This window comes from Heptranchias perlo, unplaced genomic scaffold (assembly GCF_035084215.1).
Source record: "Heptranchias perlo isolate sHepPer1 unplaced genomic scaffold, sHepPer1.hap1 HAP1_SCAFFOLD_49, whole genome shotgun sequence".
NCBI lineage: Eukaryota > Metazoa > Chordata > Chondrichthyes > Hexanchiformes > Hexanchidae > Heptranchias > Heptranchias perlo.
This window is the reverse complement of record NW_027139505.1, coordinates 3,431,410-3,457,414: the sequence shown is the minus strand read 5'-3', so window position 1 is coordinate 3,457,414 and position 26,005 is coordinate 3,431,410. Positions and strand designations below refer to the sequence as shown.

The following is a 26,005-nucleotide window of genomic DNA, read 5'->3' as shown; positions in this document are numbered from 1 at the left end:
CTCATATTATATTGTGCGCAATACAAGGTGGGTTGGATTCCGTACATATCTTATATTACATTCTGTACATTTCAAGGTGGTTTGTACCCAGTACAAATCTTATTTTAAATTCTGTACAGTACAAGGTGAGGTAGACTCAGTACATATCTTATATTATATTCTGTAAAGTACAAGGTGAGCTGGAATCAGTACATATCTTTTCTTACATTCTGTAACATACAAGGTGAAGTGAACACAGTCCATCTCTTACATTACATTCTGCATAGTACATGGTGAGGTGGACATGTACATATCTTATGTTACATTCTGTACATTACAAGAAGTGGTGGACTCAGCACCTATCTTCTATTTCGTTCTGTACAAAAAAAGGTGGGGTGCACTCAGTACATATCTTATATTACATTCTGTACATTACCAGGTGGGTTGGACTCAGCACATATCTTATATTACATTCTGTACATTAGAAGGTGGGGTGGACTCAGTGCATATCTTATATTACATTCTGTACATTAGAAGGTGGGGTGGACTCAGTGCATATCATATATTACATTCTGTATAATACAAGGTGAAGTGGATTCAGCACATATCTTATCTTTTATTCTGTCCAATACAAGGTGGGGTGCACTCAGTACATATCTTATATTACATTCTGTGTCATAGAAGATGAGGTGGACTCAGTCCGTATCATAAATTACATTCTGTACGATACGAGGTGGGCTGCACTCAGTACATATCTTATGTCACGTTCTGTATAATACAAGGTGGGGTGGACTCAGTACATACGTTATATTGCATTTTGTACATTACAAGGTGGGGTGGACTCAGTAGATATATTATATGACATTCTGTACAATACAAGGTGGTTTGGACTCAGTAAATATCTAAAATTACTTTCCATACAATACAATGTGGGGTGGACTCTGTACCTATCTCACATTACATCCTGTACAATTCAACGAGGGTTGTACTCATTACATATCTTATAGTACATTCTGTACATTACAAGTTGGAGTGGGCTCAGTCCATATCTTATGTTACATTTTGCACAATACCAGGTGGGGTGGACTCAGTACATAACTTTTAATTACATTCTGTACAATTCTAGGTGGGGTGGATTCAGTACATATCTTATATTACATTCTGTACGTTGCAAGGAGGGGTGGACTCAGTCAATATCTTGTATTATATTCTGTGCATTTCAAGGTGGGGTGCACTCAGCACATATCTGAAATTACATTCTGTACATTACAAGGTGGGTTGGACTCAGTACATATCTTTGATTACATTCTGTGCAATACTCGGTGGGTTGGACTCAGTGCATATCTAAAATTACATTCTATGCAATACAAGGTGGGGTGGACTTACAACCTATCTCATATTACATCCTGTACAATAGAAGGAGGGGTGTACTCAGTTCATATCTTATATTATATTCTGTATAATACAAGTTGACGTGGACTCAGTCCATCTCTTATATTACATTCTGTATAGTACAAGGTGGGGTGGACTCAGTACATGTGATATATTACATTCTGAACATTACAAGGTGGGGTGGACTCAGTACATCTCTTAAATTACATTCTGTACAATACAAACTGGGGTGGACTGCTTACATATCTCTTTTTACATTGTGCGCAATACAAGGTGGGTTGGATTCCGTACATATCTTATATTACATTCTGTACATTTCAAGATGGTTTGTACCCAGTACAAATCTTTTTTTTACATTCTGTACAGTACAAGGTGAGGTGGACTCAGTACATATCTTATATTACATTCTGTACAGTACAAGGTGAGGTGGAATCAGTCCATCTCTTATATTACATTCTGCATAGTACAAGGTGAGGTGGACATGTACATATCTTATGTTACATTCTCTACATTGCAAGGAGCGGTGGATTCAGTACATATCTTACATTAAATTCTGTACATTACAAGAAGTGGTGGACTCAGCACATATCTTCTATTTCGTTCTGTACAAAAAAGGTGGGGTGGACTCAGTGCAAATCTTATATTACATTATGTACAATACAAGTTGGGGTGGACTCCTGACATATCTTATTTTACATTCTGTACAATACAAGGCAGGGTGCACTCAGTACATATCTTATATTACATTCGGTACATTACAAGGTGGGTTGGACTCAGTAGATATCTTACATTACATTCTGTACATTACCAGGTGGGGTGGACACAGTACATATCTTGGGTTAGATTCTGTACAATACAAGGTGGGGTGGACTCAGCACCTATCTTATATTACATTCTGTGCAATACAAGGTGGGGTGTACTCAGTATAAATCTAACATTACATCCTGTACAATACAAGGTGGGGTCGACTCAGTGCATATCTTATGTTACATTCTGTACAATACGAGGTGGGCTGTACTCAGTACATATCTTATGTTACATTCTGTATAATACAAGGTGGGGTGGACTCAGTACATACCTTATATTGCATTCTGTACATTACAAGGTGGGGTGGACTCAGTTGATATATTATATTACATGCTGTACAATACAACGTGAGGTGGATTCAGTACATAGCTTCTAATACATTCTGTATAATACAAGGTGGTTTGGACTCAGTACATATCTAAAATTACATTCTGTACAATACAATGTAGGGTGGAGTCAGTACCTATCTCATATTACATCCTGTACAATTCAAGGAGGTGTGTACTCATTACATATCTTATAGTACATTCTGTCCAATGCAAGGTGGCGTGGACTCAGTCCATATCTTATATTACATTCTGTACATTACAAGTTGGAGTGGGCTCAGTCCATATCTTCTGTTACATTTTGCACAATACCAGGTGGGGTGGACTCAGTACATAACTTTTATTACATTCTGTACAATACAAGGTGGGGTGGATTCAGTACATATCTTACATTACATTCTGTACGTTACAAGGAGTGGTGGACTCAGTCCATATCTTGTATTAAATTCTGTGCATGACAAGGTGGGGTGCACTCAGCACATATCTTATATTACATTTTGTACATTACAAGGTGGGTTGGACTCAGTTAATATCTTTGATTACATTCCATAGAATACAAGGTGGGGTGGACTGAGAACCTATCACATATTACATCCTGTACACTAGAAGGAGGGGTGTACTCAGTTCATATCTTATATTAAATTCTGTATAATACAAGGTGACGTGGACTCAGTCCATCTCTTATATTACATTCTGTTTTGTACAAGGTGGGGTGGACTCAGTACATGTGACATATTACATTCTGAACATTACAAGGTGGGGTGGACTCAGTGCATCTCTTATATTATATTCTGTACAATACAAGGTGGTGTGGACTCAGTGCATATCTTATGTTGCATTCTATACATTACAAGTTGGGGTGGACTCAGTCCATATCTTATATTACATTATGTACAATACAAGGTGGGGTGGACTCATTACACATCTTATATTACATAATGTACATTAAAAGGTGGGGTGGACACAGTACGTATCATATGTTACGTTCCGTAAATTATAAGGTGGGGTGGACTCAGTACATATCTTATATTACATTCTGAACAATACAAGGTGAGGTGTACTCATTACATATCATATTTTACATTCTGTACAGTACAAGCTGGGGTTGACTGCTTACATATCTTATGTTACATTCTGTACAATACAAGTTGTGGTGGAGTCAGTACATATCTTATATTACATTCTGTACAATACAAGGTGGGGTGGACTCAGTACACATCTTATATTACATTCTGTACAGTACAAGCTGGGGTTGACTGCTTACATATCTTATGTTACATTCTGTACAATACAAGTTGTGGTGGAGTCAGTACATATCTTATATTACATTCTGTGCATTAAAAGGTGCTGTATGCTCAGTACATATCTTACATTACATTCTGCATAGTACATGGTGAGGTGGACACTGTCCATATCTTATATTACATTCTGTACATTACAAGTTGGAGAGGACTGCTGACATATCTTATGTTACATTCTGTACTGTACAAGATGGGGTGGACTCAGTAAATGTCTCATATTACATTGTGCACAATACAAGGTGGGTTGGACTCCGTGCATATCTTATTTTACATTCTGTACATTGCAAGGTGGTGTGTTCTCAGCACATATCTTTTATGATATTCTGCACAATACAAGGTGGAATGGACTCAGGACATATCTTATATTACATTCTGTAGAATACAAGGTGGGGTGGACTCAGTACATATCTTATATTACATTGTGTATAATACAAGGGGGGTGGACTCAGTCCATATCTTACATTACATTCTGTACAATACAAGGTGGGGTGGACTCAGCACATATCTTCTATTACATTCGGTATAATACAACGTGGGGTGGACTCAGTACATATCTAAAATTACATTCTGTGCAATACAAGGTTGGATGGACTGCTTAAATATCTTATATTACATTCTGTTCTATATAAGATGGGGTGGACTCGGTACATATCTTATGTTACATTCTGTACAATACAAGGTGGGATGGACTGCTTACATATCTTGTATTACATTCTGTACAATACAAGGTGGGGTGGACTCAGTACACATCTTATATTACATTCTGTACAGTACAAGCTGGGGTTGACTGCTTACATATCTTATGTTACATTCTGTACAATACAAGTTGGGGTGGAGTCAGTACATATCTTATATTACATTCTGTGCATTACAAGGTGCTGTATGCTCAGAACATATCTTACATTACATTCTGCATAGTACATGGTGAGGTGGACACTGTCCATATCTTATATTACATTCTGTACATTACAAGGTGGGGAGGACTGCTTACATATCTTATGTTACATTCTGTACTGTACAAGATGTGGTGGACTCAGTAAATGTCTTATATTACATTGTGCACAATACAAGGTGGGTTGGACTCCGTGCATATCTTATTTTACATTCTGTACATTGCAAGGTGGTGTGTTCTCAGCACATATCTTTTATGATATTCTGCACAATACAAGGTGGAATGGACTCAGGACATATCTTATATTACATTCTGTAGAATACAAGGTGGGGTGGACTCAGTACATATCTTATATTACATTGTGTATAATACAAGGGGGGTGGACTCAGTACATATCTTATATTACATTCTGTACAATGCAAGCTGGGTTGGACTGATTACATGTCTCATCTTACATTCTGTACAATACAAGCTGGGGAGGACTCAGTACATATCTCATATTACATTCTGTATAAAACAAGGTGGGGTGACTCATCACATATCTTACATTACATTCTACCAATACGAGGTGGGGTGGACTCAGTACATATATTAGATTACATTCTCTCCAATACAAGGTGAGGTGGACTCAGTACATTTCTTATATTGCATTCTGTACAATACAAGGTGGGGTGTACTCATTGCATAGCTAATGTTACATTCTGTACAATACAAGGTGGGGTGTACTCAGTACATAACTAAAATTACATTCTGTACAATACAAGCTGGGGTGGACTCCTGACATATCTTATTTTACATTCTGTACAACACAAGGCGGGGTGTTTTCAGTACATATCTTATGTTACATTCTGAACAATACAAGCTGGGGTGGACTCCTGACATATCTTATTTTACATTCTGTACAGTACAAGGCTGGGTGTTTTCAGTACATATCTTAAATTACATTCTGCCAATACGAGGTGGGGTGGACTCGGAACATATCTTATGTTACATTCTGTACATTACAAGATGGGGTGGACTCAGTACATGTCTTACATTACATTGTGCACAATGCAAGGTGGGTTGGACTCCGTGCATATCTTATATTACATTCTGTGCATTACAAGGTGGGGTGGACTCAGTTCATATCTTATATTACATTCTGTACATTACAAGGTGGGGTGGACTCAGTACATATCTTAGATTACATTCTGTACATTACAAGGTGGGGTGGACTCAGTACATATCTTAGATTACATTCTGTACAATACAAGGTGGGGTGGACTCAGTACATATCTTATATTACATTCTGTACATTATAATTTGGGGTGGACTCAGAACATATCTTATGTTACGTTCTGTTTCATACAAGGTGGGTTGGACTCAGTGCATATCTTATGTTATATTCTGCACATTATAAGGTGGGGTGGACTTAGTCCATATCTTATATTACATTCTGTACTATACAAGGTGGGTGGACTCAGTGCATATCTTATGTTACATTCGGTACTTACCAAGGTGGTATGTGCTCAGTATTTATCTTACATTACATTCTGCATAGTACAAGGTGAGGTGGACACTGTAGATATCTTATATTATATTCTGTACATTACAAGGAGGGGTGGACTCAGTAAATATCATATATTACATTCTGTACATTGCATACAGGTGTGGACTCAGCCCATATCTTATTTTACATTCTGTACAATACAACGTGGTGTGGAGTCAGTATACATCTGCTATTACATTCTGTCCAATGCAAGCTGGGGTGGACTCCTGACAGACCTCATTTTACATTCTGTACAATACAAGGCGAGGTGTTCTCAGTACATATCTGATATTACATTCTGCCAATACTAGGTGGGGTGGTCTCACTAAATATCTTATGTTCCATTCTGTATAATACATGTTCAGGTGGACTCAGTACACATCTTATATTACATTCTGTACATTACAAGGTCGGGTGGACTCAGTACATACCTTGGATTACATTCTGTACAATAAAAGGTGGGGTTGGCTCAGTAAATATCTTATATTACATCCTGTACAATACAAGGTGGGGTGGACTCAGTACATATCTTATGTTACGTTCTTTATATTATAAGGTGGGTTGGACTGCTTGCATATCTTATTTTACATTCTGTACAATACAAGATGGGGTGGACTCAGAACATGTCTTATATTACATTGTGCACAATACAAGGTGAGTTGGACTCCGTGCATATCATCGATTACATTATGTGCATTACAAGGTGCGGTGGACTCAGGACATACCTTATATTACATTCTGTACATTAATAGGTTTGGTGGACTCAGAACATATCTTATATTACATTCTGTACAATACAAGTTGGTGTGGACTCAGTAAATATCTTATATTACATTCTGTTTGATACAAGGTGGCTTGGGCTCAGTACATATCTAAAATTACATTCTGTACAATACAAGGTGGGGTGAACTCAGTACATATCTCATATTACATTCTGTATTAAAAACGGTGGGGTGTACTCATCACATATCTTATATTACATTCAGTATCGTACAAGGTGAGGAGGACACTGTAAATATCCTATATCACATTCTGTACATTACAAGGAGGAGTGGAATCAGTACATATCTTATATTGCATTCTGCACAATACAAGGTGGGGTGGACTCAGCACATATCTTATGTTACATTCTGCACATTACAAGTTGGGGTGGACTCAGTACACATCTTATATTACATGCTGTACAGTACAAGCTGGGGTTGACTGCTTACATATCTTATATTTCATTCTGTACAATACAAGTTGGGATGGACTCAGTACATATCTTATATTACATTCTGTACATTACAAGATGGGGTGGACTCAGTACATGTCTTACATTACATTGTGCACAATGCAAGGTGGGTTGGACTCCGTGCATATCTTATATTACATTCTGTGCATTACAATGTGGGGTGGACTCAGGACATATCTTAAATTACATTCTGTACATTACAAGGTTGGATGGACTGAGTACATATCTTACATTACATTCTGTACAACACAAGGTGGGGTGGACTCCTGACATATCTTATTTTACATTCTGTACAATACAAGGTGGGTGGACTCAGTAAATATCTTATATTACATTCTGTACATTACAAGGTGGGGTGGACTCAGTACATATCTTATATTACATTCTGCACAATACAAGGTGGGGTGGACTCAGTATACATCTGATATTACATTCTGTACAATACAAGGTGGGGTGGACTCCGTACATATCTTACATTTCATTCTTTATAGTACAAGGTGGGGTGGACACTGTACATATCTTATATTACTTTCTGTACATTACATGGAGGGGTGGACTCAGTACATATCTTATATTACATTCTGTACATTACAAGGAGGTGTGGACTCAGTACATATCTTATATTACATTCTGCACAATACAAGGTGTGGTGGACTCAGTACTTGTCTTATATTACATTGTGCACAATACATGGTGGTTTGGAATCAGTACATATCTTCTATTACATTCTGTATAATAAAAGGTGGGGTGGACTCAGTACATATCTTATGTTACATTCTGTACATTACAAGTTGAGTTGGACTCAGTACACAACTTTTCTTACATTCTGTACAGTACAAGCTGGGGTTGACTGCTTACATATCTTATATTTCATTCTGTACAATACAAGTTGGGGTGGAATCAGGACATATCTTATATTACATTCTGTACATTACAAGGTAGTGTGTACTCAGTCCATATCTTATATTACATTCTGCACAATACAAGGTGGGGTGGACTCAGTATACATCTGATATTACATTCTGTACAATACAAGGTGGGGTGGACTCCGTACATATCTTACATTTCATTCTTTATAGTACAATACAAGTTGGGGTGGAATCAGGACATATCTTATATTACATTCTGTACATTACAAGGTGGGGTGGACTCAGTACATATCTTATATTACATTCTGCACAATACAAGGTGGGGTGGACTCAGTATACATCTGATATTACATTCTGTACAATACAAGGTGGGGTGGACTCCGTACATATCTTACATTTCATTCTTTATAGTACAAGGTGGGGTGGACACTGTACATATCTTATATTACATTCTGTACATTACAAGGAGGTGTGGACTCAGTACATATCTTATATTACATTCTGCACAATACAAGGTGAGGTGGACACTGTACATATCTTATATTACATTCTGTACATAACATGGAGGGATGGACTCAGTACATATCTTAAATTACATTCTGTACTTTACAAGGAGGTGTGGACTCAGTACATATCTTATATTACATTCTGTACAATACAAGGTGGGGTGGACTCAGTATACATCTGATATTACATTCTGTACAATACAAGGTGGCTTGGATTCAGTACTTGTCTTATATTACATTGTGCACAATACAAGGTGGGTTGGACTCAGTACATATCTAAAATTACATTCTGTGCAATACAAGGTTGGATGGACTGCTTACATATCTTATATTACATTCTGTTCTGTATAAGATGGGGTGGACTCGGTACATATCTTAAGTTACATTCTTTACAATACAAGGTGGGATGGACTCAGTACCTATCTAAAATTACATTCTTACAATAGAAGGTGGGATGTACTCATTACATATCTTATATTACATTCTGTAAAATACACGCTGGGTTGGACTGCTTACATATCTCATATTTCATTCTGTACAATACAAGGTGGGGTGGACTCAGTACATATATTTTATTACATTCTGTACAATACAAGGTGGGGTGGACTCAGTATAAATCTGACATTACATTCTGTACAATACAAGGTGGGTGGACTCAGTGCATGTCTTGTATTATATTGTGCACAATACAAGGTGGGTTGGACTCCGTGGATATCTTATATTACATTCTGTACATTGCAAGGTGATTTGTTCTCAGTACATATCTTATATCATATTCTGTACGATACAAGGTGGAATGGACTCAGTACATATGTTATATTACATTCCTTGCATTACAAGGTGTGGTTGTCTCAGGACATATCTTATATTACATTCTGTACATTACAAGGTTGAGTGGACTCAGTACATATCTTATATTACATTCTGTACAATACAAGGTGGGGTGGACTCAGTACTTATCTAAAATTACTTTCTGTACAATACAAGGTGGGATAGACTCAGTGCATATCTCATATTACATTCTGTATAAAACATGGTGGGGTGTCCTCATCAACTATCTTATATTACGTTCTGTACAATACAAGCTGGGTTGGACTGCTTACATTTCTCATTTTACATTCTGTACAATACAAGGTGGGGTGGACACATTGCACATCTTATATTACATTCTGTACAATACAAGCTGTGGTGGACTCAGTACATATCTTATATTACATTGTGAACATTACAAGGTGGGTTGGACTCCGTACATATCTTATATTACATTCTTTACATTACAAGGTGGTGTGTACTCAGTACATATCTTATATTGCATTCTGTATCATGCAAGGTGAGGTGGCCACTGTACATATATTATATTACATTCTGTACATTACAAGAAGGATTGGAATCAGTACATATCTTATATTACATTCTGTACAATACAAGGTGGGGTGAACTCAGAATGGGCGACTATTACACGGAGAGGGAATATTACACAGAGGGCAATATTACAGAGTGTGGAATATTGCAGAGAGGGGGAATATTTCACAGATGGTAACATTACACAGGGGGGGGGGAATATTACACAGAGGGGAATATTACACAGAGTGTGGGAGAAATTGAACAGGGAGGGGGAGAGATTGAACAGGTCGGGGCGAGCTGCTAATTCAATCAAGAGAAAACAGTTAAGGGATAAGCTGTTGACATTTCGCTCACAGCAACTGACAGAACATAAGTTGCAAAATGTCCAGAGCAGGTGTGTGCGGGCCCAGGGACAGGAGAGAAAACAAACCCAGGGGAGGTTTGGAGCCTGCAACAAACACCGAGCAGCGCAGACAGATAGTGCGTCACCGGTTCGAGGCATTCAGAGGAAAGGCAGGGGTGAAACAAGCTGCAGACTTGGATTAGGGAGAGATTCTGTGCAACTGGGGGAGTGTGAGAGAGGGGGAGAGAGAGGGAGGGAGAGAGAGGGAGGGAAAGAGAGGGAGGGAGAGAGAGGGAGGGAGAGAGAGGGGGGAGAGAGAGGGAGGGAGAGAGAGGGGGGAGAGAGGGGGAGAGAGGGAGAGAGAGGGCGGGGGAGAGAGGGAGAGAGAGGGCGGGGGAGAGAGAGAGAGGGAGAGAGAGAGGGGGTTGAGAGAGAGTGGGGGGAGAGAGAGGGGGTGAGAGAGAGAGGGAGAGGGAGGGAGGTAAAAAGAGAGAGTGAGAGAGGGTGTGGGAGGGAGGGAGTTCTGGGCTCTTGCTGTGCCTTTTTAATCCCTTACATTTGTATTTTAATCAATTCTCTCTCTCTCTCTCTCCCCTCAGGAATATTTTTGATGAAATGCTGCAAGGGGATGATCCAGAAAGAGACATTTTGTGAGGAAGAGTAGGAGTGGGAAAAATCCTGGGCCAAGAATAGTTCTCTCCGCTGCGGACTGACTGACTGAGACCTTCACCGCAGCCTGGACCCGATGGGGGGCACGTGAGTGATGTCTGGCTTACTCTGGGGTCACTGGGTGCACACTGGGATCACTGGGATATTCAGGGGACACTGGGGGGATCACTGGGACATTCAACGGACACTCGTGGGTGTGGTCACTGGGACATTGTTGTGCCAGTTCTTGTTGTTGTGTTTGTGGTCCACCACTCTGGCATCACTCTGGGCTGACTGGGTGCACCCTGACATCATTCTGGGTTCACTGCGGGATCACTGGGGACACTCTGTTTGCTACTTGCCGCCATCTGACGAAGGTGGTAACCACACTGTCCATTTAACAGTGTATTTAATTATATATAAACCCACCATTTACCCACACTGTCCATTTAACTGTGTATTTAATGATAAATAAACCTACCATTTACCCACGTTGTCCAATTAAAAGTGTAATTAATTATATATAAACACTCCATTGACCCACACGATCCATTTAACAGTGTTTTTAATGATATATAAACCCACCATTTACCCACACTCTCCATTTAACATTGTATTTAATGATATATGAACCCACCATTTACCCACACTGTCCACTTAACAGTGTATTTAATGATATTTCAACCCACCATTGAACCAAATTGTCCAATTAACAGTGCATTTAATTATATGAATCATTCGTCTGAAGGTTTTGGTTCGAATGAATAAAACTCCGCTTCAATCAGCGATAGATTGAAACAAGCTGTGGAGGGAGAGTTCACATGAAGATAAATGTTGGGGATTGTTTGTTGCCGCCGCTTCAGGCTGTGTCTCCGGCCCGAATGAATCCTCAATCCTGGTCAAAAAACAAGCGGGGAATTAGTGAGAAAGGGGGAAATATCGCAATCTATCCCAGGGATTGATTACAACAATCCCCCCCTCAGAATTATCAACACAATCTATCCCCGGGATTGATCACAGCAATCCGTCCCTCGGAATTATCACCACAATCTGTCCTTGGGATTGATCACAACAATCCGTCCCTCGGAATTATCACCACAATCTGTCCCTGGGATTGATCACAACAATCCGCCCCTCGGAATTATCATCACAATCTGTCCCTGGGATTGATCACAACAATCCGTCCCTCGGAATTATCACCACAATCTGTCCCTGGGATTGATCACAACAATCCGCCCCTCGGAATTATCATCACAATCTGTCCTCAAACACTTTCTCTCTTCGGAAACTTTCAACCCGGGGAGGGGCCATGTATGACCGTCTGTGAACCTCCTCAAAATGTGAGCAATCCAATCTTCATATCAGGAATGATCCATTCCGGATTTAACAATGTAACTGGTGAATCTGCTGAATATTTACTATGATATTAAGCGGAACGGATAGGGTGGATAGAGAGAAACTCTTTTCGCTGGTTGGGGATTTTAGGAGTCGGGGGCACAGTCTAAAAATTAGAGCCAGACCTTTCAGGAGCGAGATTAGGAAACATTTCTGCACACAAAGGGTTGTCGAAGTTTGGAGCGCTCTTCAGCAAATGGCAATTGATACTAGCTCAATTGCTAAATTTAAATCTGAGATAGATAGCTTTTTGGCAACCAAAGGTATTAAGGGATATGGGCCAAAGACAGGTATGTGGAGTTGGATCACAGATCAGCCATGATCTTATCAAATGGCGGAGTAGGCACGAGGGGCTTGATGGCCAACTCCTGTTTCTCTGTTCCTTTGCTCCTAAATGTAACTTTGGAAAGTCAGTACTGATTCTCCCACTGATTGAGGTGATTGATGCTCAGCGGTAGTTTAATTCGGTGGTTAAATGGTTAATGTCCTCACCGACAGACACAGCCTCTCCTCAGCTCACTGACGAAACACTGGCTATTGGCCCAGGGTTGAAGCGCAAACATTAGAAAATCGATGGGTCTTCAGTAAACAATGTCCCTGAAGCAAATGTAACAATTTATTTCGAACCAAATATCTGTTTTACTGAACTGCCCTGGAACAAGAAGAGAAAAGGTAAAATGTACAACTGACTTTGTTCACAATTGACTTGGCAGCGAATTGTCAACCCGGTTCGATTTGATTCCACCAGAAGGGCCGCTCCCTGTTCTGAAACAAATGAGGAATGTTTGTGTTGAAATCCATCCTGATGTTTGGCAGCAGCTTTCATGGAGGGCGGAGCTCTGAATCTCACATAAGAAGGAGCAGATCAAACTCCCTAGTTTTGAACTGTTAAAATAAAGCAAAGAACTTGTACTCGATTGATTACAATGAAATAACAAGGATATAATTTGCAAAATCTGCACGGATATTGAGGACGGAAAATCCTTGCGGGATCAAGGTAAAGTTAATGTGGTGTCAATGTCTTTTTTAATTAACTTTTTTCTGCATCTTCCTCTTTTCCAAAGCCAATTTCCCGCGGTCAGATATGTTCCCCTGGCGGACGGAGCTCTCTAATCCTCGCGGATGGAAAAATTCACTAATTGTTCGCTCAGACACTGACTGAAGGCCCGCTATTTCACACAGCGAATTTGAGGGCTTATCCCATTATGGACTCCTCCAATCTCCCCACAGACACATTTTAAAGCGGTTACAGGACAGAAAGCAGGAACACGAACTCTGGAGATTTACACCTTCCTTGTCCAGCGGTGCCTACTTCCCATGTCAGGTGTGGGAAACTGTCCGTTTTCACTCCATATGCATTTATTTTTAACTGTGACACTGGCTCTTCTTACTCACTGAGCCGTTTTGTGCCTGGTACAATATATTGATTTGATCAAAGACTGATCGAACACACAGTTCAGCTCAGGAAAGGGTTAACACATTCGCAATGGCCGAATATTGCTCTCTGCTGGTCACCTGGAAAATCAGCCCATGATGACCCGAGGCCGGACTGAAGGTGATCCAATAGGATCAAAGTAGGAGATAAATCTTGTTCCTGATTAATTATAATTAATTCGTGTCATGCGAATTAGATGGGGAGAATGGAGCAGGGACTACTGTTTTCTCTAAAATATGTTATTGAGGATGTTATTTGTTAAACTGGCTCAACTGAAGAAAGAGAGGCCGCTCCCTTCAGACAGAAACAAACTTCAGGAATGTTTTAACGGGAAACTTGTTCCGGGCTGAAACCATCTTTCACACAGATCGGTGCTTCCTGATCGATAACCTTGGTAATTTGAGAAGTTACTTTTAACATCAACAGGTAGGAGGGTCCGTTCACTAATCTTTACAAAAAAAGTAACAATTCAATTTACCAACAGTAGGTAGACCCATCACTAATCTTTATATGAAAAATAACAACTCAAGTTACCAACAGTTGGTAGTCCCTTCGCTAATCTTTATATAAAAAATAACTACTGAAATTACCAACAGGCAGGAGGGTCCATCAATTATCTTTATATAAAAAGTAACGATTGAAATTACGAACAGGGAGTAGAGCCCATCACTAATCTTTATACAAAATGTAACTACTGAATTACCAACAAGTAGAAGAGTCCATACAATAATTATATAAAATATAACAACTCGATTTAACAAGTGGTAGGAGTGTCCATCACTAATCTTTATACAAAAAGTAACGACTGAAGTTATCAACAGGGAGGTGTGTCCATCATTAATCTTCATATGGAAAGTAACAACTCAATTTACCAACTGAAAGGAGGGTCCATCACTAATCTTTATATGAAAAGTAACTACTGAAAATGCCAAAAGGTCGGAGCATTCATCCCTGATCTTTATATAAATAGTAACGACTGAAATTACCAACAGGTAGCAGAGGCCATACAAACCTTTATATAAAAATAACAACTCAATTTACCAACTGGTAGGAGGGTCCATCACTAATCTTTATATAAAAAGTAACCACTGAAATTAACAACAGGTAGAAGAGTCCATCACTAATCTTTACATAAAAAGTAACGACTGAAATCACCAACAGGGGGGAGGCTCCATCACTAACCTTTATATAAAATGTAACGACTGAAATTACCAACAGATTGGAGGCTCCATCACTAATCTTTATCGAAAAAATAACCACTGAAATTAACAACAGGGAGCAGAGTCCATCACTAATCTTTATATAAAAACGAACAACACAATTTACCATCCGGTCGGAGGGTCCATTACTAATCTTTTATAAAAAGTAACCACTGAAATTAACAACAGGTAGAAGAGTCCATCACTAATCTTTACATAAAAAGTAACGACTGAAATCACCAACAGGGGGGAGGCTCCATCACTAAACTTTATATAAAATGTAACGACTGAAATTACCAACAGATTGGAGGCTCCATCACTAATCTTTATCGAAAAATTAACCACTGAAATTAACAACAGGGAGGAGAGTCCATCACTAATCTTTATATAAAAACGAACAACACAATTTACCATCCGGTCGGAGGGTCCATTACTAATCTTTTATAAAAAGTAACCACTGAAATTGACAACAGGGAGGAGGGTCCATCACTAATCGTTATATAGAACGTAACTATTGAATTATCAACAAGTAGAAGAGACCATACTAATCTTTTGTTGAATATTGACAACTCAATTTACCATCTGGTAGGAGGGTCCATCACTAATCTTTATATAACACGTAACAACTGAAATTACGAAAAGGTAGGAGGGTCCATCACTAATCTTTATGTATAAAGTAACAGTTGAAATTACCAACAGGTATGAAGGTCCATCACAAATTAAATATAAAAAGTAACTACTGAAATTTACAACACAGAGAAGGGTCGATCAATAATCTTTATATAAAACGTATCAACTCAATTTACCAACAGTTAGGAGGGTCCATCATATTTTTTGTCAAAAGAGTAACCACTGAAATTATCAACAGGTAGGAGGGTCCATCACAAATCTTTTTGTAAAAAGCAACAATTGAAATTACCAAAAGGCAGGAGGACCCATCACTAATCTTTATATAACACGTAACAACTGAAATTGCGAAGAGGTGGGAGGTTCCATCACTAATCTTTATGGAAAAGTAACGGTTGAAATTACCAATAGGTATCAAGGTCCATCACCAATCTTAATATCAAAAGTAACTACTGAAATTAACAACAGGGTGGAGGGTCCATCACTAATCTTTCTATAGAATGTAACCACTGAAATTGCCAAAAGGTAGGAGCATCCATCACTGATCTTTATATAAATAGTAACTACTGAAATTGCCATGCGGGAGGAGGGTCCATTACTTATCTTTATATAAAAAGTTACTACTGAAATTACCAATAGGTAGATGAGTCTATACTAATCATTATATAAAAATTAACAACTCATTTTACCAACTGGGAGGAGGGTCCATCACTAATCTTTATATAATACGTAACAACTGAAATTACGAAGAGGTAGGAGGTTCCATCACTAATCTTTATATAAAAGGAACGATTGAAATTACCAATAGGTATCAAGGTCCATCACTAATCTTTATATAAAAAGTAACTAGTAAAATTTACAACAGGGAGGAGGGTCGATCATTAATCTTTATATAAAACGTATCAACTCAATTTTCCAACAGGTAGGAGGGTCCACCATATTTTTGTATGAAGAGTAACTACTGAAATTATCAACAGGTAGCAAGGTCCATCACCAATCTTATTTTAAAAAGCAACAACTGAAAATACCAAAAGGGAGGAGGGCCCATCACTAATCTTTATTTAAGAAGTGACAACTCACATTTCCAACGTGTAGCAGGGTCAATCATTCATCTTCATATGAAAAGTAACTACTGAAATTAACAACAGGATGGAGGGTCCTTCACTAATATTTCTATAGAATGCAACCACTGAAATTGCCGACCGGTAGGAGGGTCCAACACCAATCTTTAGGTAAAGAGTAACTATTGAAAATGCAAACAGGTCGGATCATCCATCACTGATCTTTACATAAATAGTAACTACTGAAATTACCAACAGGGAGGAGGGTCCATTACTTATCTTTATATAAAAAGTAACGACTGAAATTACCAACAGGTAGAAGAGTCCATACTAATCTTCATATAAAAAGTAACAACTCGATTTACCATCTGGGAGGAGTGTCCATCACTAATCTTTATACAAAAAGTAACTGCTCAAATTACCAATAGGTAGAAGAGTCCATCACTAATCTTTACATAAAAAGTAACTACTGAAATCACCAAAAGGGACAAGGCTCCATCATTCAACTTTATATAAAATGTAACTGCTGAAATTGCCAACAGATTGGAGGCTCCATCACTAATCTTTATATAAAACGTAACTACTGAAATTACCAACAGGAATCAGGGTCCATCACTAATCTTGATATAAAAAGTAACCACTGAAATTAACGAAAGGGAGGAGAGTCCAGCACTCATCTTTTTCTAAAAGATAACAACGCAATTTGCCATCTGGTAGGAGGATACATCATTCATCTTTATATAAAAAGTAACCACTGAAATTAACGACAGCGAGGAGGGTCCATCACTAATCATTGTATAAAAAGTAACAACTCAAATTACCAACTGGTAGGAGGGTCCATGACTAATCTTTATGTATAAAGTAACTGCTGAAATTACCAACAGGTATCAAGGTCCATCACTAATCTTTATGTAAAAAGTAACTACAGAAATTTACAACAGGGAGGAGGGTCGATCCTTAATCTTTACATAAAACTCATCAACTCAATTTACTAACAGGTAGGAGGGTCCATCATATTTTTTGTACAAAGAGTAACCGCTGAAATTATCAACAGGTAGGAGGGTCCATCACGAATCTTTTTATAAAACGTAACAACTGAAATTACCAAAAGGCCTGAGGGCACAACACTAATCTTTATTTAAAAAGTGGCAACTCACATTTCCAACGGGTAGCAGGGTCCATCACTAATCTTTATATAAAAAGTAACTGCTGAAAGTAACAACAGGGTGGAGGGTCCATCACTAATATTTCTATAAAATGTAACCACTGAAATTACCAACAGGTAGGAGGGTCCAACACCAATCTTTATATAAAAAGTTACTACTGAAAATGCCAACAGGTCGGAGCATCCATCACTGATCTTTATATAAAAATTAACGACTGAAATTAACAACAGGTTGGAGAGTCCATCACTAATCTTTACATAAAAAGTAACTACTGAAATCACCAACAGGGAGGAGGGTCCATCACTAAACATTATATAAAATGTAACTACTGAAATTACCAACAGATTGGAGGCTCTATCACTAATATTATATAAAAAGTAACCACTGAAATTAACAACAGGAAGGAGGGTCCATCACTAATCTTCTTTAAAAGTAACGAATGAAATTAGCAACATGGAGGAGGGACCATCACTAATCTTTATATAGAATGTAATGACTGAATTATCAACAAGTAGAAGAGTCCAAACTAATCTTTTATTAAAAACTAACAACTCAATTTACCATCTGGTAGGAGAGTCCATAATTAATGTTTAAATAAAAACTGAAATTAACAACAGAGTGGAGCATGCATCATTTATCTCTAGAAAGCATGGAAACAATGAAATTACCAAGAGGTAGGAGGGTCCATCACTAATCTTTATATAACACGTAACAACTGAAATCACGAAGAGGTAGGAAGGTCCATCACTAATCTTTATGTCCAAACTAACTGCTGAAATTACCAACAGGTATGAAGGTCCATCACTAATCTTTATATTAAAATTAACCACAGAAATTACCAAAAGGGAAGAGTGTCCAACACTAATCCTTATATAAGAAGTAACTACTCAAGTAACCAAGAGGTAGGAGGGTCCATCACTACTTTCCATATCGGAAGTAACCACTGCATTACCAAGAGGTAGGAGTGTCAATCACTAGTCTTGATATGAAACGTAACAACTGAAATTACCAACACGGAGGAGGGTTCATCATTAATTATTGAATAAAAAGTAGCAACTGAAATTACCTACAGGTTGGAGGGTCCATCACTAATCCTTATATAAAAAGTAGCTACTCAAATTTCCAACAGGAAGTAGGGACCATTATTAATCGTTTTATGAAAAGTAACTATTGAAATTACCAAGAGGCAGAAGGGTCCATCACTTATCTTTATATAAAAAGTAACTACTGAAATTGCCAGCAGGGAGTAGGGTCCATCATTAATCTTTATAAGAAAAGTAACTACTGAAATTACGAACAGGGAGTGGAGTCCATCACGAATCTTTATATAAAATGTAACGACTGAATGACCAACAAGTAGAAGAGTCCATACAATCATTATATGAAAAGTAACAACTCAATTTACCAAGTGGTAGGAGGGTCTATCACTAATCCTCATATAAAAAGTAACTGCTGAAATTTACAACAGGGAGGAGGGTCGATCATTAATCTTTATATAAAACGTATCAACTCAATTTTCCAACGGGTAGGAGGGTCCATCATATTTTTTATATAAAGAGTAACTGAAATTACCAAAAGGCAGGAGGGCCCATCACTAATCTTTATTTAAAAAGTGACAACTCACATTTCCAACGGGGAGCAGGGTCCATCACCAATCTTTATATAAAAAGTATCTGCTGAAATTAACAACAGGGTGGTGGGTCCAGCCCTAATATTTCTATAGAATGTAACCACTGAAATTACCAACAGGTAGGAGGGTCCAACACCAATCTTTATATAAAACGTTACTACTGAAAATGCCAAAAGTTCGGAGCATCCATCACTGATCTTTATATAAAAATTAACTACTGAAATTAACAACAGATAGGAGGGTCCATCACTAATCTTTATATAAAAAGTAACTAATCAAATTGCCAATAGGTAGAAGAGTCCATCACTAACCTGTACATAAAAAATAACTACTGAAATCACCAACAGGGAGGAGGGTCCATCACTAATCTTCATATGAAAATCAACGACTGAAATTACCAACATGTCGGTGGGTCCATCACTCATCTTTATATATGAAGAAACTACTGAATTTACAAACAAGTAAGAGGGTCCATCACTAATCTTTATTTTAAAAAACATCTACTGAAATTACCACCTTGCAGGTGGGTCCATCACTAATTTTCATATAAAAAGTAACTATTGAAATTATCAAAAGGGAGGAAGGTCCATCACTAATTTACATAAAGTGTAACTGCACAATTTAATCTTGTTATTATATTAGTGCCAGCGAATAACTTCAACGATAGTTTGATGAAACTACTAACTGAGATTAATCGCGTTTACATTTCCACAGTGTGGAAAGGATAATACAGTGACTGATAGTTTAATTAGTTGCTCTTGCCTGTGTGCACACACAGAAGGAGGCACACGCACACGTGGAGAATTATGATTATAAAATTGCCGTCAAATCTACAACTTATATATTTGTGGTGTTTGCTGAGATTGTAAGACCCCTAAGAATAATCCAAAAATAAATGTGCAGCATCTGTTTAAAGTTACACAATTCATAACATTATACATTAGTGTTCAATTAGTAAAATTCCTGACCTCCTACAGTCCTCATTAGTCAGGTGCTGATACCATGAGAGATAAGGTAAATATATTCAAAAGGAAGTACCAACCAAAACGCATCTCCCTGAACACACGGACAATGTCACTACCCATCGAGAGCAGAGAAATCACACCCAGCTCCATATTGTGTTTGTCGATAATTATCAGGTTCACAAAATAAAAGAATTTAATATAAAAACTCAACAAATCAAAAGAATATAAAAAAACAAATCTGTGAATAAAATAATACAATAGCGCCAGACTGAGTAAAACTGAGTGAAGGATCATTTAATTCATCACCTCGCTCCATATCACCCTTCAGAATATTCACTACCTCAGGAATAAGTATGGTGCTGGCCTGCACTGCAAGTAAATCTTACCAACTGGTGCTCCCAGTGCAGAATTTCGGACATCCAGAACTGGGTTGTGGAAATCAGCTGGACTCATTGAGTTTCACTGGGCAGCTGTCTGTGCCGCACCTGATGTGGAGAGTTGATCGTAACAGTCGAGAAGTGCCCGATCCAAGAGCTAACAGCTGTTGTACTGATGGGGAAGGAGGGACTTGATATCACATTTAACAAGCCAACGTTCCTCCCTCTCATTTTAATATTTCAGTCTAACCTTCCTTTAATATACTTATTACAGAGCATCACAATCTTGGAACGCCTGTCACCACCATGGCTGAAGGTCCAAACAGGGGAGAAGATCCAACATCATCAACAAGAATGAGAATAGACACCGGTAGGTTCAGAACAATCTTTCAAATATCAATTGTGTCCGGATAAAGGGTCCAGATCATGAAAAATATCCTGTTGTTCAAACAGGAAGAAGAAACCGAGCATATAGTGTGTAGATAAAAGAATGTGAGTGACCATCTACCGGACCCTGCGGTCACAGTTGGAGGGATCTCAGTATTGGAACTGTCCAATAGACAACTGATGTTATGGACTGTAAGGCGGATAGAAACAGTCACTCAGATTGGTCTTCCTGAGTAACAGTGTGAAACCAGGGAGCAGTGGGAGGCAGCCCGAGTGGGAGATAGGTGAGAGGAGGTGGGACACAGGAATAGGAGAGCGAGAGTGGTGCGAGATTCTATAGTCAGGGGAATAGACAGACTCTTCTGCAGACCTGAGCAGGTCCAAGTGATACGTTGCCGCCCTGGTGCCAGGGGGAAGAACTTCCTGGAACCGGTGGGACCATCTCTGGAAAGGAACGGAGAGCGGAAAATAGTCATGGTCGGAATCAATAACACGGTTCGAATTACGTTTATAAAGGGAATATTAAAATTTGAGCTCTGAACTGAAAAGCATGGCCACAGGTTGGTGATCTCCGAATTGTGGTGCACTGGGCCCTTACTGAGGACAACATGACGCTGGTGAATGTGTAGCTGGAGGGCTGGAGCAGGAGTGAAGGGTTCATGTTCTTGGGACACGAGGGAGAGTTCAGGAAAAAGGGAACGGACGGTTACGATCTCAAGCATCCAACAAAAACGGTTTGACAGACTGGGTGTATGGAGCAGTGGGAGGGTTTCACCTGATTAGACTGGAGCGTGTGAAATATCCGGAACTGAGACTAGAGAGTGGAAATAATAAAACTGTTGGAGCAGGAACAGAAGATTTATGAATTTTTGAAAAGAGATTACCAAGAAAAAAGGAAGGAGTTTTTTGAAGTAGTGACAGAAGATGTAACTTGATATCTAAAAATTAAAAAAAACGAGAACGTGTCAACATTCCAGTGAATTGGAGTTCAGATTGTGTGTTATGTCTGTGAATCTAAAAATCATTCCAAACACGTTTGGAAAGTTAGACTCTTGAGGGATGTGATATGGTATCGATCAGACAGGGCTGGATTGGATGAACTTTTGGCGAGATACAAAATATTGCCTACAGTTTCTAAAAATGATGGCAGATATGAAAATGATGGTTTCAAAGAATCAACGTATCACAGTATCAAACTATCGACAGTAAAAGTATTCCATACAAAGATGTCGATACAGCATCTTCAGCGAGAGTGAGGAGGGTGTGGAGCCATATTTCGAGACAACTGTCGAGAAGGATTTGGCTCTGAATGTAATAGCCGAGGTGGATTAGTCACTGAGCTCAGAGACAACGTACCCGAGGCTGTTAAAGGAAGTCAGAGAACAGATAGGAGGGACTCTGACCATATTTTTTCAAAACTCACAATTTTTGAACACGCAATTGTTAATGAAAATATCCAGGTGGACTGAAAGAGACCAAGTAATGTCTGTGTTAAAACAGGGAGAATGTGGCAATCAGATAACCAGAGACTTATCAGACAACGTGAGAGGGGAGATATACAAAAGGGTCCAGAGGGTCCAGAGGGGCAATTTTTTCACTCAAAGGGTGGTGAGTGTCTGGAACGAGCTGCCAGAGGCAGTAGTAGAGGCGGGTACAATGTTGTCTTTTAAAAAGCATTTGGACAGTTACATGGGTAAGATGGGTATAGAGGGATATGGGCCAAGTGCAGGCAATTGGGACTAGCTTAGTGGTATAAACTGGGCGACATGGACATATTGGGCCGAAGGGCCTGTTTCCATGTTGTAACTTCTATGATTCTATGATTCTATGATTCTATAACGTTATTTGTGGGCAAACTTCTCGAATCTGTAATTTCACGTCGAATCATTTATGATTCAGTGAAGGCTGGAACAGATTATCTGCAGACATTTGACATTGTAGTTGACAAATTTGATACAGCCTTATTGAGACGTGACTATATAGATCAATGGATTGTAACACATGCGGTATATATGAGTTTTCAGAAGGCATTTGATAACGTGGCTCACAGGAGGCGGCACCCGTTTGGTGTAAGAGGAAATTTAACCGCCCGGATGGAAGGTCGATAATATGTTTAGTTTTCTCCATTGTTGTTCACAGACCGAACACTGCGATCACTGAGGTCTTGACAAAGTCTGACGGTTAACAACTGTTCCAGTTGACGAAATTCTATCGGGACAGACGAGAACAGGCAGTTGAAGAAGGGATGGACGGAGTTAGCTCATTGTCAACACACGAGTGACATTTCAGTGGACAAGAACATCGGGTAAGTGGGAGGGGAACGTGATGAGTTTGCATTATTTAAACATTACAGAACCAACAGGATATCAGAACTGGTTGTCGTGGTCCATATTGGTACCAACGATATAGGTAAAAAAGGAATGAGGTCTGGAAGGTGAATTTAAGGAGTTAGCCGATAAATTAAAAAGCAGGACATCAAAGTTAGTGATCTCAGGATTAGTACCGGTGCCACGTGCTATTGAGTATAGGAACAGGAGAATAGACAGGGTGAATGCGTGGCTGCAGGGATGGTGTAGGAGGGAGGGATTCCGATTCCTGCGACATTGCGACCGGTTCTTGGGAAGATGGGACCTGTACAAGCGTGACGGGTTACACCCGAGCAGGACCGGGACCAATGTCCTCGCGGGGGTTTTTGCGAGTGCTGTTGGGGAAGGTTTAAACTAGAGTGGCAGGGGGATGGAAATCTGAGCGCGGAGTCAGAAGGGAATAAAATTGAGAGCAGCAAGAGAGGGGAAGACCCAGGGGAAATCTACAATACAAATAGGACAAACAGTTGTTCAAGAACAAGTGAGAGGGAAAAGCGTAGAGCAGCGGAAAGGAAGTGTACGACAGATTTATTAACAACGAGAAAGCGTATGGCGATTAACACAGCATCAAAGCTGTGGCAGGGGGTTGGGAACCTGAGCAGGGAGACAGAGGAAAGCTTGTCAGGAAGGGGCACAATGTATGGAGTAAAAGGTAAAGTGTTAAAAAAGGAAAAAGCAGGAACTACGTGTCACAAAACATATTTGAAAGTTCTTTATCTGAAAGCACGTAGCATTCGTAACAAAATGGACGAGTTAACGGCACAAATAACTACGTATGGGTATGATCTTGTGGCTATTACAGAAACATGGCTGCACGGTGACAACGACTGGGAATTAAATATGCCAGGGTATTTAACAATCCGGAAGGACAGGCAGGAAGGAAGGGGATGTGGGGTGGCTATGATAATAAAGGAAGGAATCACTGTAATACAGAGAAATGATATTGGAACAAAGGATCAGGATAATGAAACAGTTTGGGTGGAGATGAGGAATAATAAGGGGAAAAGAACACTAGAGGGCGTAGTATATAGGCCTCCAAATGGTAGCAACTCTGCTGGAAGAAGTATTAATCAGGAAATAGTCGGGGCATGTAACAAGGGAACAGCTATAAGTATGGGGTATTTTAACTATCATATTAACTGGACAAATCAAATTGGGCAGGGCAGCCTTGAGGAAGAGTTTATTGAGTGTATTAGGGATGGATTTCTTGAGCAGTCTGTAACTGAACCTACAAGTGGGCAAGCAACCTTGGACCAATCCTGTGCAATGAACCAGGATTAATTAATAATGTCCTAGTGAAGGATCCCCTTGGAATGAGTGACCATAACATGGTTACATTCCATATCCAAGTAGAGAGTGAGAAGATTGGTTCTCAAACAAGCGGACTGAGCTTGAATAAAGGAGACTATGATGGTATGAGAGCGGAATAGATTAAAGTGGACAGGGAAAATAGATTAAAGTGTAAGGCGGTACATGAGCAATGGTGTTCATTCAAGGAGTTACTTTACAACTTTCAAAAAAATATATATTCCACTGAGGAAAAAAGGGTGTAAAAAAAATGATAGCCATCCGTGGCGAAGTAAAGAAATTAAGGGTCGTATCCGACTAAAAGCAAGGACATATAAGGTAGCCAAACTTAGTGGGAGGATAGAAGATTGGGAAGTCTTCAAAAGACAGCAAAAAGTAACTAAAGGATTGATTAAGAAAGGGAAGATAGATTATGAAAATAATTTAGCTAAAAAATATAAAAACTGATAGCAAGAGATTCTATTGTTATATCAAGAGAAAAAGGGTGGCTAAGGCAAACGGGGGTCCCTTAGAGGATGAGACCGGGAAATTAATGGTGGGAAACATGGAGATGGCAAAAATGCTGAACAAATATTTTGTTTCAGTCTTTACGGTAGAGGACACTAAGAATATCCCAACACTGGACAAACCGGCGGCTCGAGGCGGGGAGGAGCGAAATAGATTAAAGTCACCAAGGAATTGGTACTCAGTAAATTAATGGGACTCAAGGCTGATAAATCCCCTGGACCTGATGGCTTACATCGGAGGGTCTTGAGGGAAGTGGCAGTAAGGATTGTGGATGCTTTGGTAATAATTTTCTAAAATACACTGGACTCGGAAAAGGTCCCGGAAGATTGGAAAACTGCTAATGTAACACCCTTATTTAAAAAGGGTAGTAGGCAGAAGGCTGGAAATTATAGACCAGTTAGCCAAACATCTGT

General features: G+C 39.1%; 1 long non-coding RNA gene across 2 annotated transcripts in view; it reads left to right on the top strand.

Annotated features, from left to right (window-relative positions):
* Positions 1–26,005, top strand: part of LOC137313857 (uncharacterized) — a 118,620-nt gene that overhangs the window by 66,089 nt on the left and 26,526 nt on the right. The window contains exons 6-9 of one of the 2 annotated variants that reach the window (XR_010961097.1): positions 11,121–11,277; positions 13,629–13,888; positions 21,299–21,394; positions 23,551–23,716. This is a non-coding gene — a long non-coding RNA (uncharacterized lncRNA). Of the gene's footprint in view, positions 1–11,120; positions 11,278–13,277; positions 13,562–13,628; positions 13,889–21,298; positions 21,395–23,550; positions 23,717–26,005 lie in introns of both variants that reach the window. The other variant, XR_010961098.1, reaches the window with a different exon arrangement.